Genomic DNA, 8,220 nt, shown 5'->3' with positions numbered 1-8,220 from the left:
CGGATGCTTATTCCAGACCATTCACTTCTCGTCATCCGACCCCTCCTCATACCCCAACTTCGAAGCAATTCTGGTTAGTGCTTTGAAAGCACAACTGAGGCTAGGGAAAGAACCTTACTTTAACCTCACTACCTACTACTGGAACTCCAACCTTCTTTTCTTCCTTCTTGCCTGGAGCATTTCCTCATCATGCAATATTAATGTTTATATCAGTGTCTGACATCTAGGAGCCTAGGCTTTTGTGGTTGAGTCTTTGGTTCCTCTCACTCCCACAGTGCCCCTTCTACCTTTCAGTCAGTCAGGCTGGATCTTGTTAATGTTCTTCCTAAGTTATCTTCTCTAGGATAAACATCCCCAGTTCCTGCCATAGAATTTTATGTAAGATCTCAAGAACCTGGACTATTTGCCCTCTTATGAATTTTTCTATTTTATCAATGACTTCCCTAAATTATGATACCCAGAATAGAGTGTAATACTTCAGACATCAGAATATAGAATGATTATCACTTCATTATTGCTTGCAGCTATATACTTCACTTGGCACAGCTTAAGGTCAAATTAGTTTTTTGGTTCACATTGGTGATCCATATTGGAGCTTTTCTTTCACGGATCTTTTTGCATCTTTGAATTTGTGAAGTTGATTTTTTTTGAACTATTAAATTTCATCTTATTATATCCGACCTAACATTCTAGTCTATTGCGATTTTTTTTTTTTTTTTTTTTTTGGCTCTGAAATCCAGTGGGTTTTGTGTTCTGCAGGTTTGATAAAAATGTAAAATACCATTGGCCCAAAAATAAACTTTTAGAACAGTCCACTAGAGACAACTTTCCAAATGGATTGGTATTGAATCATTTAATAATATTGTTGAAGTATATATTGGATTACTTGCTGTCTATGGGAGTGGGTAGGGGGCAGGGAGAGAAAAATTTGGAACATAAGATTTTGCAAGAGTGAATGTTGAAAACTAGCTTTGCATATATTTAGAAAATAAGCTATTTTTTTTTAAAAAAGAAAGTTAATCTAAAACTATTGTTGAAGAAAAATCTTTTTATTCTACTTTATGTTTTAAGCACAAATTTGCCAGAAACAATATTAGCTTCTCATTATTCTATATCCAGGTCCCTGTAGATAAGAGTATTTCTTCATCTTCAGTGCCTTAAAAATAGAACCTCATCCCATGATTTAGGAAAGTGTTGTTGACCTACATTCTAGTTGCATATCCAATTCATTGATCTCCTCTTGTTTTATTTATATATAAGCACTTAGAGGTATAAATTTTTTTCTAATTACTGCTTTGGCTACATAAGTTTTGGTATGCTGTCTCATTAATGTCATTCCCTTGGATGAAATTATTAATTGTTTATATGATTTATTGTTTGACCCACTTGTTCTTTAGGATTAGATTATTTAGTTTCCATTTGATTTTTGGTCTGTTTTTCAGTGTTTTTCAATGACTTATTATTACACATAATTTTTATTGCATCATGATCTGGAAAATATAAATTTAATATCTCTGCCTTTCTGCATTTGATTGTAAAGTTTTTATGCCCTAATATATGGTGAGTTTTTGTGTAGGTGCCATGTACCACTGAGAAAGAAATATATTCTTTTCTATCCCCATTCAATTTTCTCTAGAGGTCTATCATAGCTAAGATTTCTAAAATTCTGTTCACCTCTTTAACTTTTTTCCTTGTTTATTTTCTGGTTTAGATTTCTGGTTAGATTTATCTAATAGATATATATATATCTATTTCTGAGAGAGGAAGGTTGAGATTCCCACTAGTATAGTTTTGCTGTCTATTTCTTTCTTCAACTCACAATTTCTCCTTTAAAAGAATTTGGATGCTGAACCACTTGACACATATATGTTTAGCACTGATATTACTTCATTTTGACTTATACTCTAAAAAGAAGGGTAGCTCCTGGGTGAGAAAAAGGGAGTCCTTCTGCTGCCCAGTTTACTTCATCCTGTCTGTATAAACAACTACCCCCTTCCTGTACACAATAAACAGTTCTATTTGATTGAAAAAAAAATCCAAGCCCTTTCTAGCTTAAAGATACTCCTCTCCTCCTCCTCTTGAATATTATCTCTTCCTTCCCCAAGATGGTCTTGACAAAGAAAATAATTCTTATATGCTAAAATACGATTTGAGGTTAACATTTCAGAATAATCACTACTCAATTATTCCCTTAACCACTATCCTCAAAGATTCCAAGGATCTCCTTCCTATAATCAGTATCAGTAGTGGCAATCTTTTCTAAATGGAGAAAGATGAGTTATAGAGTCATAGATTCAGAGGACAGGAAGGCAATGATATCATCTAGAGAAGAAATAAAGTTTAATTATCACCTTAGATCTATTCCTGGGACCTTACCTTTTTAGAGAGAAATCATCTGTAACTAGAGAAAGATAATTTTTACATATTTTAAGTTGAACTAAAAAGTTTTTTTTAATATAGTTCCATATTCCTCCATTTTGTGCATCTTATATATATAGTTATTTTTAAAACATAATCTATATGTATTAATTTTAGGATCTCAGCTTTGTACCTTCTAGTCAGTAGCAAGATATATTTCTCTAGTTAGTTCAAAATATGGAATCCTCTGTGATTTGCTTTTAATACAGCAAATACTGCAAGACAGTAAAATGACAAAAAATTATTCTGAATATTATTATATTAAGTGACATAATAGGTTTGACAGCATTGTCTTGAACAGAATTGGGTACAGAAAGTAATGCTCTGTGTAAAGATAAAACCCAGTCTTCAAACATACTTGAATTTCCTGCCATCCTGAAAATTAGTCATAAGTTTATGAAGATTAACACAAAGCTATTTGGGATCAAAGTAGATCACTTTAAAGACAGTTGGAATTTTACTCAGCTGGGCAATAGATGGTCTAGTCCTTTAGTTACGGTTATTTCAGAACATTTATTCTGCATACATATACTGATTCTTTAAATATAGTTATAACTCATCCGGAGATGAGTATATTGTTAATATTGTTCAGTTGTTTTTCATTTATATCCGACTCTTTTTGACTCTATTTAAGATTTTCTTTGAAAAGATACTGGAGTAATTTGTCATTTCTTTTTTCAATTCATTTTGCAGATGAGGAACTAAGGCAAAAGGGTTAAGTGACTTGTTCAGGGTCACACAATTAGGTCTTCCAGACTCTGGGTCCTACAATCTATCCACTTCACCACCTAGCTACCCATGTAAAATCTTCTTGCAATTATTTGTTGAATCCAATAAATCTTGTTATTTTTAACGTCTAAATTTTTTTAGCATCTTTCAGCCTTCAGCATCTTTATGGTCAAAAGAGTTTGAAAAATCTATTAATTTCTTATTCCACCAAATATCTGGCATTGTGTTTTTTAAAGAAAAATTGCATGGTTTAACAAGTTTTAGTCAATTCTCAATTACACCTAAGTAGATTCTCCTACTTGTGATTTTGAAAAAAATTTTTAATAGTTTATTTTTCCAAATACATGCAAAGATAGTTTTCAACATTCATCTTTAAAAAATCTTGTGTTCCAAATTTTTCTTCCTCTCCTTCCCCTTCCCAAGATAGCAAACAATCCAATACAGGTTAAACATGTGCAATTCTTTTAAATATATTTCTATATTTGTCATGCTGTGTAAAAAAAAAAAAAAATCAGGTCAAAAGGGGAAAAAACACAAAAAAGGAAAAAAATCCAAGCAAACAAATAACAACAAAAAGTTGTAAATACTATGATTTGATCCACATTCAGTGTCCTTAGTTCTCTGCATATGGAAGGTACTTTTCCCTCACAAATCTATTATAATTACCTTGAATCACCTTATTGCTGAAAAGAGTATCTGGCATTGTTCTAGGAGAACTTATTGAGAACAAAGATGCTCTCTCTGGCATGTGAGCTCACATACATTATGTTAGATTATTCTATCCCAGATGCAAAACTTTGCTGCACTTCTGAGCCAAGACCCAGACTCTCTTCATTGGGCCAAAATTTCTGTAAAGCAAATCATGAATAGCTGTACTCTTAATTTAAGAACCTTTGGAAAACAGCTCCATGGCCATAGGTCAGAAGGATTTTTGATTACTTCAATTGTCCAGTCAATATTGATGAGTGAGGCCATCATTTGTGGTCCACAGATGGTCACTGAAGAAATTATGGACCTCAGAGTATCACTTGGTCCTATTCAGTGTCTCAGCTCATTTATTAATGAGATCAGGAGAATTCTTATGTGGTTGCTGTTTTAGAAATAGCAGAATTACTGATGTGGCCACTTGCAGTGCCTCCAAGGACCAAGCTTTTGCCTTGACCACAGGAAGGAGGAATTCTTTGTTGCTGAGACACATGGTTTACATCTAGCCTTGACAGCAGCAGTTGAAATCCTAATCATAGCCTTGATCAGCTGTCATAGGTATGAAGAGAAAAGCAGTTCCCTATTGCTAAGACACAAGGTTGAGATCCCCAATCCTTGCTTTGAAGTCCTGAATCATAGGGTCATATTTATCAGGTGTAGTTGTCAAAAGTTTCATTCCCATCTTTAGTCAGCAATTTATGGATCTAGTAGGAAAGAAAAAATTGAATCTCAGATCTCCCAGTTAAATCCTTGGTTTTGAGTCCTAAATCACAGAATCATCAGAATTACAATATTGATGTGGCTGCTTGGGTGTGGGATGCTAATTTAGAACAAAAAAGTTCAGAGGAGGGGATGCAGTGGTCCCTACCAACAGAACATTTAGGTTCAGTAGACTGACACTTATTCCTTCCAGGATGATTGGAAGGTAGCAGTGTTGTTTCCTGTCTTTCTTTAGTGGAGATATAGTAATCAGAGCACTTAGTCACAGTTACACTAAGTGGCTCATGGACTAAAAGAAAGTACCTGTGGCCCCAGCTTGACCTGCTACTCATCCAACTGGTTCATTTGGATTATGGTTCAAGTCCAAGAGTCATTATATGAAGCTTTATTAAGAGCACAATGACCAGCTTTGGCTATCATTGGGTAGGTCACAGTGATTTCAGGTAGTAAAATGAGCATAGAAACAGTGAAATCTAATTGGGGGAAAGGGATTAAGAACTGTGATCAATAGTAATAGTCATTCATGATTCCAGAAGACTGATGATGAAACATTTTATCTACCTCCTGATAAATGGGTGATAGACTCATACTGAAGAACAAGACATCATTTTTTTTTTTTTTTTTTTTTTTTTTGCAACAGCCAGTGAGGGAATGTTGTGGTTTAAATGTGCATATTTATTACAAGAAGTTTGTTTTTTCCATCTATTTTTTTTTTTAAAGTAGACAGGATAAAATGGATAGGTTACAAATGAGGAAACTTGAGGCAAATGGGATTGAAGTGACTTGCCCAGGATCACACAACTAGTAAGTGTCTCAGATTGGATTTGAATTCAGGTCTTCCTGATACCAGGTATGGCATTCTCTCTACTGAACCCCTTAGCTGCCCCCAAACCTCCCTCTTCCTTACCTAGCTCCTTTGCAGGTATATAACATTGGGAAATTAAAAAAAAAAAGTGACAACTAGGTAATGTAGTGAATAGAATGCTGAGTTTGGAGTCAAGTAGACCTGAATTCCTAACATAAAAACTAACTGTACAATCCTAGTCAAATCATTTAACAGCTCTTAGCCTAGGTTTCCATTATCTTTATAATATACATAATAATAGTATCTACTTTATAGGATTGATATGAGGGCTTTGCAATTCTTAATAGCTAAATAAATGCTAACTATGAAGACAAAAAGCAACATACATGATGAGTCTTTTTTTTTTCTTATGATAAAGTTGACTTTATTTAAATGACTAAATACTATAATGATAAATGTGTTCCTATTATAGTTTATGGTTTGTTTTTGTTTTTTTTATTATTATAGCTTGTTATTGACAAAGCATGTGCATGGGTAATTTTTCAACATTGACTCTTGCAATCACTTCTGTTCCAACTTTTCCCTTCCCTCCCTCCACCCCCTCCCCTAGATGCCAGACAATCTCATACATGTTAAACATGTTAAAGTATGTCTTAGATACAATATATGTGTGCAGATCCATACAATTCACTTGTTGCACAAGAAAAATCGTATTTAGAAGGTAAAAATAACCTGAGAAGAAAAACAAAAATGCAAGTAGTCCACATTCATTTCAATTGGAACTGAATTGGATCTTCTCATTGCCGAACATATCCACTTCCATCAGAATTGATCCTCATATAGTATTGTTGTTGAGGTATATAATGATTTCCTGGTTCTGCTCATTTCACTCAGCATCAGTTTGTGTAAGTCTCTCCAGGCCTTCTGAAATCATCCTGAAATCATCATTTCTTACAGAACAATAATATTCCATAGCATTCATATACCCCAATTTATTCAGCCATTCTCCAATTGATGGGCATCCACTCAGGTTTCAGTTTCTGGCCACTACAAAGAGACCTGTCATGAACATTCTTGCACATACAGGTCCCTTTCCCTTCTTTAAGATCTCTTTGGGATATAATCCCAGTAGAAACATTGCTGGATCAAAGGGTATGTACAATTTGATAACTTTTTGAGCATAGTTCCAAATTGCTCTCCAGAATGGTTGGATGTGTTCACAGTTGCACCACCAACAATGTATCAGTGTCCCAGTTTTCCCACGTCCCCTCCAACATTTCATCATCTTTTCCTGTCATTCTAGCCAATCTGACAGGTGTAGTGGTATCTCAGAGTTGTCTTAATTTGCATTTCTCTGATCAATAATGATTTGGAACACCCTTTTATATGAGTAGAAATAGTTTCAATTTCATCATCTGAAACTGTTCATATCCTTTGACTATTTATCAATTGGAGAATGGCTTGATTTCTTATAAATTAGAGTCAATTCTCTATATATTTTGGCAATGAGGCCTTTATCAGAGCCTTTATATAGTTTATGTTTTAAAATGAATTGCAGTTTACCCTATAGGTAAGTAGAATCCAAAACAGTCACAATAGAAATTGCTGAAAAATTTTTTGATCCAACATGATTAATATAGAAATATGTTTTACATAATTGCACATGTATAGTCTTTATCAAATGGCTTACCATCTCAAGGATGGGGGAAGGTGAGAGAGAGCGAGGGAAAATTGGGAATTTAAAATAAAAAAAAAATTAATGTTAAGATTGTCTTTACATGTAATTGGGGGCAAAACCAAAATGTTATTTAAAATATTTTTAAAGGAAGAAAAAAAGAAATATTCATGGGAAAAAAGTTTTGTGATCATATTGTCAAATATCTGCTAAAAGCCAGGATCTTCAATATTGAGGATAGACAGATAGATAGATATCACAGAAAATGAACTGGCTTTGCTCATAATGGAGTTTGAAGCAAAAAAGAGAAATTACTTGGCTAATTCTCCCCATCCCCCCTTCCCTCTCCAAAATAGGAAGAATCATTCTAGACCAAAGAGACTGGGCCTTACAGTTGCATCTACCACTACATCCAGGACAAAGGACTGAATTTATTCTTAATAAGTGCAATTTGAGAAGGAGTTTGGAAGGCTTAATTGTGAAGGTGAGATAGATTATGTCGAAAAACCAGTTGCATTTCCTATTATATAACCTTTACTTGCTATTTCCTACCTAAGTGATGATAGTCTACTAAGTGCATGATGGGATACAAAATGTCTATAATGATTGATGTATTAATTGTTTCCACTGATAACTATGTAGATCTTTCATAATGAAGGCACTGTATATTGTATGGTGATAGAAATAGTTCCTGAGAGATCATATTGCTATCTTATTCCAAGATCTCACAATGGGAAAGAAGTTGGATCATTGTAAATGCAATGTTAGGGATTTTCTAATGATCCTTTGACAACCTGTTGCTTCCCAGTATTTTTATTTCTTTAAGGCTACAATTGTGTGATTCATACAACTTGAACAGACCTGACTAATACCTTTGTTCTTACTACCTAGGAAATGTAATCAAGGTTTAATTGGTTTTCACTTTATTTCACTTAATTTACTTTTGTGAATAAATCAACATAGCAATTCCATTTTGGAATACATAATGGCCTAAAAGAGATCAGTACTTAGAACAACTTTTTAAAAAGGCCTTGTTTTAAAAGGATCCACATGTGCAAAAATGTTTGTGGCAGTTCTTTTTGTGGTAGCAAAGAATTAGAAAAGGAGTGGATGCCCATCAATTGAAAAAATGGCTGAATAAGTTGTAGTACATGAAGGTAATGGAATA

Source organism: Sarcophilus harrisii, chromosome 2 (assembly GCF_902635505.1).
Source record: "Sarcophilus harrisii chromosome 2, mSarHar1.11, whole genome shotgun sequence".
In the NCBI taxonomy this organism is placed as follows: domain Eukaryota; kingdom Metazoa; phylum Chordata; class Mammalia; order Dasyuromorphia; family Dasyuridae; genus Sarcophilus; species Sarcophilus harrisii.
This window is presented reverse-complemented; position numbering follows the sequence as displayed.